General features: G+C 41.4%; 1 protein-coding gene across 1 annotated transcript in view; it reads left to right on the top strand.

Moving 5' to 3' along the window:
• The first annotated feature begins 374 nt into the window (after positions 1-374).
• PLS1 (plastin 1) overlaps positions 375-13940 on the top strand; it is a 49046-nt gene continuing 35480 nt past the window's right edge. The window contains exon 1 of the mRNA XM_048506720.1: positions 375-496. The gene's annotated coding sequence lies outside the window, so the exon portion shown is untranslated. The remainder of the gene's footprint in view (positions 497-13940) is intronic.

The raw sequence follows: 13940 nt of genomic DNA on the forward strand, positions 1-13940 counted from the left end.
CCCACGTATATATCCTCTGACATTTAATATTTCCACTGAGTTTAGTATGATATACTGCCCAGGACCTGAATATAACGGATTGCAGCCTTCTGCATTTTAAATCCTGTTGACTGAAAGATTAAAGATGCAAAACAACCTCCCTAAAGACTCGCAGTAGCCTAGTTCCCAGCTCTAAGTTTCCTGGAATCAATTACATTTTTTTCACACTGACAATCGCTGGAATTTGATCCTTCTAATGACAGCTCTCACATCCCCTCCTGTAGTCCCTGTGCAGATCCGAACCCACCTTTTGCCTCCGAGAACGCAAGCCGATTGGTTTCCACGGCTGCCAGTCATCAGAGCTGCGATTGCCAGCCGGCTGCCGGTGTCCTGTACTTTGCAGCAGCTACTGGAACCTCGCCTGGCCTGGTAGCTGCAGTTAGATCTGACTCGTAGCAGCAGCCCAGGAACAGAAGAAAGCAGGTGAAAGGAGTCAGTTTCGAACACTGTTTTGCAGGTATTTTTTTCGAGGGGGAAGGAAAGTGGCATCTGCTTTGCATTTTGTGTTCCTGTTAATAACAGCAGATTAATGTTTACATAGCTTAAAACTTGTTTTGCTTTTTATTTAATGTGTCCCCTTTTTCATACCAATGATTTTTGAAGTAAACTTGCATTGTTGTTTCCTAAGAAATTCTAACATGGATAAGAACTGTCCAAAATATTTTTAAGGACAAAACTGCTAGTGAGCACTTTCATAACTGCTTTCCTGAGAGTTGATAATGGATGAGAATGTATGTATTTTTGTTGTTGTTGATTAATTATTAAAGAGAAACTTATTAAAGAGAAAGTGTTCTGCAATTTTGGTGTACTTTATGTAGATAGGATGTTGTAACAAAAATGGTATTATGGTTGCATTCTTCACTGTCAGAGATACTGAAGGGGGAAAGGGAGGGGGAGATAGATGTCAAACCAAGCTTTACATGGCTGAAGGAAAAATATAGTGATTGTATCTGTTATAAGGCAAATAGCTTGTTTACATCAAGACTGAAACACAGTTCTCTGAATAAATGCTGCTCCTGATGCCTATTTGCAATGCACTGGAGCAGTTTTCAGTGCCTTGCCAGAAAGGAGATGAAGGTGGCTTCATTGTGGCCCACTTTCTCAACTGATGTTTTTGTTATAACTGTCAACAATTTCATTCAGAACTGGCACACCCAGACTTTTTTCTTCTACAATATATGTATGCATCAGTGAATTCAGGTGTCTTTCTGTTGCTTTATTTCCAAAGATCAAAGGTTTTTCTGAGTCATTTTGAAAGAACTGGGACATTTTTGTGCTTTCAAAAGTGGTGTTGTAATTCCCTTTAACTTCTTCCTTTACCACGTTTGATCATTGGAGAAGAAATTAGCACTGTTTAACCTCAGTATCTTTCCAGAGGCTTATCGTGTTGGATAGGAACTGAGTGGAATGAAAAATTCATGCAGAGCCACGGGCTCGAGTGAAGTAACATTGTTAGCATATGCTGGATAATCTCAAATACCTCGATTGTTTTTGTAGAGCTTTAGTACCTGTGCTCCTAAAACATAACAAAATAACATTCCATATTCCACTGTGCATATTAATATATTGGCTGTCAAGTGTCTAAAGTGGGCATCCCCAAGATGACATGGAATTTGACAGGGCATTTATTTATTTATACATACTTGCATACATGCATACCCTGCCCGCCTTTCTCATTTGGAGTCCATATCAATGTGGCTTCTTTCCTAAAACTATACGGAGACAGTTACTAAATTAGAATTTGTTTTCTTCAGTATCACCTGTAATGATCAATAGATGTTGACAGGAAATTTCATCCAGGCTTGCACAAAAATGACCAAATGAATAAAATTAATGCACATATACATATGAAACTGCCTTATACCAAGTTGGACTATTGGTTTATCTTTAGCCCATCACTTCCTATTATAACTTGCAGCAACTCTCCACTGTTATAGGCAAAGAAATGTCTATCGGACATCTGACATGTCTGTTTATAATATTCTTGTTACCCAGTGTAACCACTAGCAGATGTATTAATATATGATAAAGAAAGTAACAATCTACCTGGCAGGTAATTGACCTTTGATCAAACTAATGTGTGTAGTTTGCTCAAGGTTGAAGTCTAGTTGGAACAAATCCCAATAACATTTAACCTGAAACCTGCAAAGTTGAAGTGGAAAGGGCCTGATATTGCTTACAGCAATATCAAGCACCTCTTTAGTAATTATATATCAATGCAATAAAGCCAATTTGTTCTTAGAAACACAAATAAAAAGTTAAAAGTTATAATTTGAGTAAAACTTCTTATTTCTGCCAGAATTAAATCTTTTAAGCCACTGTCTTCAATGGACCTAAAAGGGTATGCCTCTCATCACTTCGCAGTCTTCCCCTCACCCCTCCCTTGGCCAGATGGTTGCCCAGGGACCACAGGATACCCTGCAACTGGCAACCCCTCCCCTGGATTTACGAGCAAGCACAGGAACCTCCTGGAAGCCAGAAGTCAGGAGAAGCTGCAGGGAACTGACTGGATTACCTGGGCAACAGAAGCAGACCTCAGATGTTCCATTGAGAAGGGTGGGACCAGAACAACCCCAACCCAGCTGGCTTCAGCATTTCCACAGAGTGGGGTGGGGCTGGCACAGCACAGACCAGGCTTCAATCAGGGAGGAGGGCCCAGAGTCCGGTGTGTGTGTGTGTGTGTGTGTGTGTGTGTGTGTGTGTGTGTGTGTGTGTGTGACAATCTTAAACCACCAAGGCTCAACAGACAGACTGCCAATCATTCATAGCCTGAAATAGGGAGCCCCTAGAGGGGGAGAAACCCTTTTGGGAGGGATAAAAGGGACACGGGCAGAGGGGGGGGGGAAGCAATAGGAAAGGGGACGGATGAAAAGTGTGCAAGAGTGCTGTAAGCTGCTTGCCATTAAAGTCTGCCTGTTGGCAACTGCTAACCTCTGTGTGCTTCTTCACTCTGTGAGTAGCTCACAAGGGTGCTGGCCTACTTTGCAAGGGCAGCAGGAAGAGGAGACACCCATAGAAGGTAACTCTATTTAGGTTTGAACCATCAAGACCAATATCAAAAAGTTAGGAATGTTCCTACACAGTCCAAGTCTCTTATTGTCTTCTATTTGTTTTGTTTTTGCACATGACTAGGATTTAATCCTTGTGCATGTACATATGCTTAGGTTACCATTTAGGTCAATAGAAAATTGTAGTGTTAATTGTTTCAGGATTCTGCCTTGATTTGTTATCATACAAGCCTATAAGCATATATTGAAAGTTGCAATAAATAGTCATATTTTTATTTTGAACAATAAACCATATGGGAGTAGTATGATTTGTTTGATGGACTGTACAAGGATTTGACTGGGTTTTTATGTACCTGCCACTTTTTATCCTTAATAAACTGACAAAACTAATTAAGGATTATTTTAACTAGCAGCCAATTGGTTTGTTCTTTGAAATTTCTAGTGCCTTTGACGCTGCTTTTAAAAGCAGTGGTTAGATATATGATAGGCTTCCTCTGGCAACAATGTTGCTCTTGTTTGGAAAAATATAAACAGGAGAACCCAAGATATTTCAAATGTTATTCCAGATCATTTGTTCAATGCTATGCCAAGATAAGTCTCAAATGAATGTGGTATCGTGCTTCATATCTCATCAAAATATGTCTAAAATTCAGAATTATTTTTTGTGATTGAGATGCATATTGTACATGTTAAACCTATTGTACACGTTAAAGCCTGCAGCATCAAGTGATATTGATTCTGTGGACCTCAGTGCCATTAAGACAGTTGCAATGGATAGAACAAAGGAGACTTCTTTTTCGAGGATTCTGCTCCATTTTTGAATGTGTCTGAGTTACATAACTGCTCATTATTATACTATTTGAGCATTGGGTTCATTAGCCCAGTTCAAATCCATAATAACCTTCCCTATTAGGTAAGCACTCAACCCTTGTGAATACATGCCTACTGAGAATTACTAATTCTGTAATTATGAAGTACTCAGGCCATATACATGTGTATTTAATAGAGGGGCCTCTAATAACTATTCAAACAGATGTAGTATAGTGTTTTATCAGCCACAGCTTATTAGCAAATAAAATTTGCTGCTTTGTCAAAGCAGCATGACAATATTAACTTATAGTGCAGATGTGCCCCAAGAGTTGGACTGACTGTTTTTAGGCTTCGGGAGCTGGGCTGTGGACAGCTCAATGATATGAGGAGTGTATCTTTGGCTGAAAGGTAAGATAGTTATATAAGTTCAAACTGCAATGCTGGTAGTTATCAAAGACACATTTCAACTAGGTTGAGCCCTCATATTAATTAGAGACATCTTCATCTTGCCTTTTTATATAAATCTTCATGAGGAAATAAACTCAATAAAACAATACAGCATAATAAAACAAGAATAGCAGTAGAATAGGATTAAAAATTTAACAGATGACAGTAAAGCCAAATCAAATTAAACATCAAGGTAAGGCTATATAAAAACATGAACAATGCTTTTTTAAAATGGGAAATGACAGACAAAACAGAGGGAAGGGGAAGATTTTAAAACCTTGGGTAGGGATTTTTCCCTCCATAGTAAACTGCTTGCCCCCACTTTAGAAGCTTCCGCACAATTGCTACTTCTGAATACGGCTATTGCGACTCCCAGAGCTTTCCATTTTAAACTGGATCAAAGAAAAACCTTTTCTGATTTATAGGGGAAACACATGCCAGCTGCAGGCAGAATCTTTGTGTGAAAGCTCTGCCTGAAGCTAATCCAGAGGGGACGTCCATGTGCCACCCTTAAAATAGTGATGGTCAGTTTTACTGTTCCCTTTAGTAAGTGTTTTCATTAAAAAAACTCAGCTGGGCTCAGCTGTGAGCTGCAGTTCAGCTGGTGGGGTGGGGTGGCAAGACTGCCATCAGTTCACTGTTTCTTCACCAACATGACAAGTTGGAAGGGGGTGGGGATGGTTGGTGCAAGGAGAATGGAAATAGGATGGGGGGATGCCATTCTAGCACATTTCAACACTGCTTGCTGCTGCTTGCACAGCAGGGGTGACTTTTGCTTCCACCTATGTGAAAGCAGCCCATGTTTTTGTGGCAGTTGAAAGACTTTGAATTTGGCACCAGGCAACGTTTAATGGGAAAGAAATCCCTCAATTTAGGTGTTGCAATTGAAAATGCCCTGTCTCAATCTCCTCCTAGAGCACAACCTGTATTGTTAATCAGTGGGCTGGCTTTTATAGGAAGTGGCATCCTGGTCTTGAATTGTGGAGCTTCATAGATAATAACAATGATTTTGAATTGTGCTTAGAACGGAACTGGAAACTGGTAGGGAGAAAAAAAACTGGTAAATTGAAACTGGTACACTGAATCAGTTGAAGCTTTTTGCAAATTGCAAATGTGGTCCCATATAGAATGCTGGATAGCAGTTCAACAGGGGTGTAATTGGACCATAGTTAACTTCATGCAAAATGATAGGAAGCCTTTGGTAAGTAATTGTTGGAAGCATGAAAAACAAAAAATGGTAGGGATTACACCTACCCAGAAATGAGCAGTCTGGCCTAGAAAACCTTAATTCTACATATATAAAAAGGCCCTCAAGGAAAGTTCAAGACATTTTGCTACCCATTTGATCCAATTAGTTCTCTAGCACTGCAAAGGATTCTGGACATCACATGTAGATTACATGCTGCCCTATTGCTTATGCAGTCAACCAATTTCTGAAGGCATTTTACCAATATATGTTTCTTGTCCAGTGCTGAGTACCAGCTTTGGAAATAGGCTATGGGACAGTCTTGGTAAATCATGCTCAGATTAAGTTCTGGGTTCAGAATAAAGAAGATATGGTAGCCTGATTTGGAAATTTTCAGATGTGCTGATTTCAAAACTATTTAGGAACTGCTGACTAACTCAATCCTTTTAAAGATTTTAAATCAATTTTGGCACAGAGCCTTTCAGTTGTATACAGTGCATAATTTCTACTTGTAAGGACAAACCCTTTATGAATTGCTTTTGCACATTTGTTCCTGTCATTAACATTTTATTATTATTATTTCTTTATCCCATGGTTACGTCTTCTGGAATCATCTACTTCTGTTGCCAAACGTATTCATCATCAAAATCATGCTGTTTAGAAATGTTAGCCTGTAATTTTCCTAATAGCTTTACATTTATAGACATGTCTTCTTGCCAGAAGCTTCACACTCTATTATGAATCACAGATGTTCATCCCTCCTTCCTCTTTTTTGTATCTATTCTTTCTGCATTCCTGCCATGATCTTTCTACACCCCCTATGGGAGTTTTTTGATCACAGCTTGTCAATGCCACTACTGTTGTTTCCTAAAGTAGGTCAAGAGAGAGAAGGAGTAACATGAGGCCCTGCATCCCTGAGAGGGCTGAGTGTACTGTTTCTGTGGTGCTTCTTGTTTCTGCCAGCAAACAATTATAGCACAGAATTTGAAGGTGCATCCCGTTGTGAGAGGTACAGTCATTCTCATTAGGACCAAGAACACAAAACTGAGTAATAATGAAGCCTTGAGATATTTTACTCAGAATTACTTTATATAGTAAGGAAGGTGTGGCTAATTATCAGGAACTTTGGGTCAAATACAACTATAATTTTTTTCCAGATTAAGGCTCTTCCACCATTAGAAGAAGAGGGGTGATATTCACCTATTCCCCCTCTTATGCCAGACTGCCCTCACGCTGTTCCTGAGAGTGCCTTGTTCTTCAGAAGCAGCACTGAGAGCTTGGTGGGCTGCAGTATGGGGAAAGAGTAGGGAAAGCTCTGTTCCATCATTGGAGCTCCATTCATATTTTTTGGACCCAATCCATTATTTTTATCGATTAAAACATGAATGCTCCACTTTTCTGTCGGTTGGCCCCCTACCTGTTCCTCAGACTTAGCTACAATGATCCATGTAACAGTCACCCCCAGGCTAGATTACTGTAACTTACTCTATGCTGGCCTAACCTTGAAACTGCTCCGGAAACTGCAACTGGTGCAAAATGCAGAAGTGAGGGTCCTTGTGGAACCCCAACAAGAGCACATATTCAGTCTGTTCTTCACCAACCGCATTGGTTACCAGTTAAATTCCGCGTCATGTTGAAGATTTTGGTGTTGACCTTGAAGGCATTGAGTGGTCTGGGACCGTCATAACTACAGGACTGCCTCTCCCAGTGCCACTCCCAGAGGGCATTATGTTCCTCTAGAAGTGGCCTCCTGGTGGTCCCTGGCTCCAAAAATATCTGGCTGGTCTCAACCAGGGCCAGAGCGTTTTCTACTCTGGCCCTGGCCTGGTGGAACTCTCTTGTCAGCTGAGACCAGAACCCTGTGGGACTTAGCTCAGTTCTGGAGGGCCTGTAAGACAGAGGTATTCCACCAGGCCAATGGTTGAGGCAGCAACTGTTTTCCAACTAGCTGTCCTCCCAATCCACCTGTTCTTCCCCTGATGTGGTCCAGAAGGGAGAGGGAATTATAACTTTAAATGTTTTAATTGGCAACATTAATTAAATTGAAAAATATTGGTCTCATTTATAAGAGTCTTAGACAATTATGGAATTTTAGTGCTATATGTTTTTAAATTGTTTTATAGATGATTTTATTGTTTACGTAGTGGATATTGATAGCTGTTCTGAGCCTGGCCTTTGAACCAAGAAAGAGCAAGATATCAAGTCTAATAAAATAAAAATAAAAACACTGGAGACCATCCTCAAGCTGTTAAAATAACAGATCAAGAAAATATTCTTAAGAGCAGTTGCCCTGTCACTTTTTAAAATGTTGCAGGGATCATCACTCGTATAAAAACATTTAGTATCATCAGCCAAGCCAACCGAAAATTTCACGAAAGCTGTTACAGTTATCTTTTTAAAACTCTTAATACCAGCACTAGAAGTTTGGGTTTTAGTGGCACCAAACAATGTTTGAAGGGTTAAATGCCCTTTTCTTTTCCATCATGGCCTCACTCTGAACCACAGATGCACACATGATTTATCTTCTGTGTAAGGATTCTTAACTTTTATCATGTCTGTTTGGGCTAATAGATTTGGAGTGTGGTTATATGTATTTTTAAAATGTTAAGTTAAATTCTTGAATATTCAAAAACAAAGGAAATCAAGCTGGTATTTGTTTTCATTAATCTTGATAGGAAACACACTTCTGGGTGTAACAATCCCAGCCCCACCTAACTGGGATGACATTCGTAAGACTGTATCCTTCAGCTAAGAGAGCTTGCTTCCAAATTTCAGGTAGAGACTATAGTTTTTCTTTACCTATGATGGATAGGCAACATCAACCTGCCAACAATGAGGGATATGGGATTAAAAAACACTGCCCAAGTCTTGGCTTGACTAATGAGTTAGTTTATGAAACCACTGTTGCACACTTTTGCTATTTGCTCAATTCAAAATATGGCCCCTATTAGGAACTGCTGGTTGACTACTCGTAATACAGACCTCACCAACTGTGAATAGCCATTCTATGAATGCAAACCTTTTGTGTGCTGTGGAACCTCAATTTGCTTTCTTAATATATTTACTTAAAAGTAAATCCCATCAGTTAGTAAATAGGAATAAGACTGGATTGTAAATTTATTGATGTTATGCAATAGAATCTAAGCAGTTTCAACAATGACTTGTTTGAAGATGATTATTAAAGATGTATATAATCTAACATTAATGTATATGCTTAAACAGTTTTGATTAAGACTTTGAATGTGCATTTTTTTCCTGCATTGCAGCTGAGAAAATGTCAGTGCTGGAGAGACAATGTCAGCTAATAAGTACTGTCATTTTGATGATATTCTGTAGTAGACTGAAGAATCTAGGAGGAAGGAGGAAAAATACTGTAGGAGGAAGGTTTTTAAAAAAGATTTTTTTCCCCATGACAGCTGTCTTGGATGTAGTATAGTACCTAACCATCTAATCTAATAATCTTTTGAACCCTCAGTTGTGGGAGGAATTAGTAGGGTACTGAAGGCCATATTCTTGTGTAATATATAATGTTCATTTTTTAGTTTTTGGATTTCTCAATAACATGAATTATTGTCTGTTGAGTAATTTGCCAACTTGCTTCTAAGAATGCAGGATTTGTTCCTGAAGACAAAATCTTGGTACAATTACACTTGTTATATTATTAGCTCCTGTAGTGACCTTAAAATAGCTGATTAGCCCCTAGTTTCACTGCAGGAGTTCTAGTATCTGTAGTGATTAAAAGCTTCCCATTAGCACAGTAAAGGGCTGGGATATTGTGACATAAAATGTACATTGGAGGGAATAAAGTCAGCTGATAAGTATAAAGCAATTGTAAGTCTGTTTAGATTGTTACTACATGAAAAAGTATGTTAAGTGTTGTAAAGACATTGTGGTGTAGTGGTTGTTTATGCTGGGGTTGTAGTGCTGGATAGGAAGAGAGAGACTGGGAATGAAATCTCCACTTGGCCATGAAGGTGACCTTGGAGCAGTTACTGTATTGCAACGTAGCTCACCTCAGGACTGTGGTAAGGATAAGGTTGTCAAGTCTACTGCAATGGTGGGAGACCTCCCACTGGCAACCTATGCTTCCCACCACTGCTTCTTTCGGTAGCAGGAGAGAAAAAATGCTATCATTGCACATAATATCATGTTGCTTTAGGAAAATCTATAACTATGGTTTTACTATTGAATTTTTGGCAATTCCTAGAGTGATGAAATTCCAGTTTTCCCTGCAAGTGACATCATGTGTGAAGGCAGTGTTCCTTCCCTTCCATGTCCCAACTTCCTATTTACTACTGGGTGTCAGCCATGGTTTGGCACTCTATATGTAGATAAAGTGCAAAAGGGCAGAATCTCCACCCTGAAGTTCTCGGTTGGAGGCCACAATAAAGATGTGGTGGATTCTAGAATTTCTATATTACAAAAGTGAGAACAGACACTTAAGATAATATTGTGATGCATATGCAGTAGAAGCTAACTGAAAGAAAATCCTGGGAAGGGGGCAACTTATGGTTGCCGTGAAAACTGCAGGATACTTGTGTGAAAAGCCAGCTATAGGACAGAAGAGCTCAAGGAGAAAGTGTGGAAACTGGCAGTTAGGACTTGCAGGCCTAGTCTGCATATGAAGCAGGAGAAGATAATAACCCTGAAGAGCTAGAAAATAACCTGTAACTGTTGTTCATCAAGTGGTCATCTATGCAGTCACAGATGGATAAAGTGAATGCACAGGTCTACAGTGAGGTACTTCATCTCCTTCCCCCACACTGTTTCCTGCCTTTTCCAGTATGACATAGAGGGCACAGAGCATCCTTCTCTCAGTTCCTTTCTGCCGCTGCCTGAGTGAAGTAAACATCACTTGCCCTGGAGCTGGTGGCAGCCAAACCCCACACTGCCTGCTGTGAGTCCCTGGAGCCCTGATGGGGCAGCAACAGCTGGGTGTGGGGGCCCTCCTCCCAGGAATTGCTGGCCTCAGTGGAGCAGGAGCCATATGGGGCACAGGCTGTCTGAAGTGCTGAAGTCAATTGCCTTTGGCTTGCCAAATCCTGCCCCGCTTTTGACGAGTGCAACAGTGCATGGAAGCAAACTGGGAGTAACATCATGTTTGGCCATCGAGGGAGGCTGGGAAGCCCGAGTGAGGGGAGTAGGCAGCAGGCTCCTTAGGCTGGAGTTGCAGGGGGGTGGGTGGGTTTGGCGCTTTGGGTCAGGTAGTAGAAGGCCAGCAGCAAGCCACCTGAGAGCAGGCTGGCCAACAGCACTTAGAAGCCATGGGCAGCCAGAAGGGTGACTGCTGGGGCAGCTGGTTGGCAGCCAGGATGGTACAAGTGGCTGCCGTGAAATGCAGCAGGAGGTGATCCATCGTGGCAGGGGGTCGGGGGGGGGATGAGGAGGGGGCAGGTGGCCAAAATACCCCCATGTGACCCAGGTGAATGGTGGCTGGGTTGTCTGCCACTCCCACCCCCTCACCCCCCGATATGCCATTGGAGATAAAGGTTACAATTGAGTTTGGTGCTCACAATAGGGCAGGAGAAAGGGTTGTGTGACTACACAGGTGATGACTTAATGAACCACAGTTACAGGCAAGTACAACTCTGTTTTCATTATGGTATCTCTGAAGTTCCAAATGGAATGTTAGTAAGCTGATTCACCAGTCTTGAGAAGGCTGGTCTGAACTCTTAGTTGAATAGAGATTACAAGATCTCTCTTCCTTTGTGGCATCCACATTGCAAAGACATAGGAAGAAGACCATATTGCAGCCTTGTAGATTAATGGTGAGACCGTGGTAAAAAGCTGCAGATTTAGACTGTGCCCAGGTAGAATGGGTGTTAATCTGTAGTGGATAGTCAACTTGTGCCAGTTTATAATATAGTATGATACAAGTGGCTGTTCATCTCATAATGGATTGGGCTGAATTTTTTGTCCTTGTTGGAGACCACTGAAGTGATGAATAAGTTGTCATCTTTTCGAAAGGATTTTGTTCTATTTGGAAAGAAGAGGCGGGTCCTTCTGTTAAAGAATTATGAGTTTGTTCTCTTTTCCTTGCAGCCAAGGACATAACACTGTCAGGGTAATACCTTAATTTAAATGGAACCTGTAGTTCACTGATATGCCCAGCTCATGCTATTGCCACTGGAGATGTATTTTCATAGTGAGAGACAAAATTGGCAAGTGGCCATTGGCTCAAATGGTTTGCCCATGAGTTGAGATAGCACCAGTGAGAGGCTCTACTGAGGAACCAGGGGCCTGAATTGATAGAAGTTGGTTCAGTAGACCTTTGAGGAATGTTTTGATTCCCTTTGGGTGAATAGGGACTTCTTGTCAACCTGAACATAGCCACATGCTATAGTAGCTACCAATTTAAATGGAAGTGGATGCAAGGCCTCATCTGAGTAAACTGATACTCAAAAACCTCTTCTATTAGGCAGTGGACTGGGTCCAAGCCTTGTTCTGTGACCCATCTACTGCATCTGTTCCATTTGGTTGAATAGGAGTGCCAGATCGAAGTTTTTCTGGCATTAAGAAGAACTTCCTTGTTGGTTACTGAATGACCCATACTGTTAAATGTAGGCTGACAGTGTTTAGATGAAGAAAGGGACCCTGTAGCAGTAGACTGTGCTTTTGCGGGAGGTAGAATGTAGCAGTTGGGGAGCATGGCCAATAGTGCTAGAAACCACAGTAATGTTAAGAACCACAATTGTCTGGGCCAGAAGGGAGCTATCAGGATAGCAGATGTACATTCTTGTCTCATTTTGTAGTGGTGATGGAGGAAGGCATATAGCCAGCTCCCTGTCCACTAGATTTTAAATAAATCTCCCAGGGATCATGGTTCTCCTGTGTCTAGGATTTGCATTTCTTGTTCTTACTGATGGCACATAGATTTAGTGGTATGCAATTGAGGAAGTCCACTAGTTGGTTGTTGATCCCTACTATTCGAGTGACCTGAATTGCCCATTATCAAATCTGGATGGATGTGGTGGACAATTGAAAGGATGTGCCACTCTGTCGTTGTTAGATTGTCTCTGGCTATTTTTTGCCAGAGGCATGTTTGTGTAAAACCAATAGGATGTTGTATGCTGCTTTGAGTTCCAGCAGATTGATGGGGCGGGGGGGACTACATCATGCCCAGCCTGAAAGAGAGACATCTGTGGTTAGTGTGGTTTATGGTGTGGAAGGAAAAAATGGGATCCTTGTGATGAGGTTGTCAGTTAGGGTCCAGCTGTGTAGGCACTGCACCACCTGTCCTGGAATGTTCAGTTTTTGTCGTGGTGGTGGTGGAAGGAATTGAAGGTGCTGATGCACCATAACTGGAGAGTGGCACATATGTAGTCTTGCAAATGGCACCACCAACATGGTGGAGGCCATTCACTGCAGCAGTTTTTGGATCAGGATAGCATTTTGGATGTGTGATTTTTGGCATTAAAATACACATGGTCTGGCTGTCAGGATTTGTTCTGATGGTGGAAAGGCCCTGGCTAGGGTGGAATCTAGGATGATGGCTATGAATTGCATCCTTTGTGTGGTTCTAGCTTGGATTTCTTTATATTGACCTGTAAATCTAGGGCTTGGAGTAGTGCAGTGTAAAGTGTAAGTCTGACAGAGGCTTTTATTTCAAATTGACTATTAGCCAGTCATCAAGATATGGGTATATCTTGCATCCCTGTTTTCTCAAGTAAGCTACTATTACTGCTACCACCTTGGTGAACACTCTGGGCACTGTAGCAAGCCTGAAAGGGAGGACTATGTACTGGAATTGACCTCACTGGAAACAGAGGTACTGCGGTGATCTGGACTTACTTTGATGAGGAAATACACATCTAATAAGTCCAGTATTGCAAAACATATGTCCTGGTATAACAGAGAGAGGACATCTATAACTGATTTAATTCTGAAATTTTCTATTGACAAGAACTTGTTTGGGCCTCTCTGGTCTAGGACAGGCTTCACTCCCTCTTTTTTCTTGAATATAACTCTGAGAGTCAGTCTTGATTGCTTTCTTGCCAAGGCACTATTTATTGCTTTCTCCTACAGGAGAGAAAGGGGGGATATAAATCCAAACTCCATCTCCTCCTGCTCCTCCTGCTCCTCCTGCTCCTGCTCCTCCTCTCCTCCTCCTCCTCCTCCTCCTCCTCCTCCTCCTCCTCCTCCTCCTTCTTCTTCTTCTTCTTCTTCTTCTTCTTCTTCTTCTTCTTCTTCTTCTTCTTCTTCTTCTTCTTCTTCTTCTTCTTTTTCTTCTTCTTCTTCTTCCTTGCCAAGGAGATTGCTGACTTCTGTTAAGAGTTCTGGAGAGGGTATGGGAGGGTGGAATGGCAAGGGAATGTTGGTTAGAAGAGAGGTGAAAACATTATAGTTGCCTTTTTGTGCAATGTGGTTGATACTCCTCCAGTGAGGCAGCTTTCTCAGGGAGGGGCTGGAGGCATCCTCAGCCCACGATATCTCCTGGGGTTAAAGTTAAG

This window comes from Sphaerodactylus townsendi, linkage group LG08 (genome assembly GCF_021028975.2).
Source record: "Sphaerodactylus townsendi isolate TG3544 linkage group LG08, MPM_Stown_v2.3, whole genome shotgun sequence".
Taxonomy (NCBI): domain Eukaryota; kingdom Metazoa; phylum Chordata; class Lepidosauria; order Squamata; family Sphaerodactylidae; genus Sphaerodactylus; species Sphaerodactylus townsendi.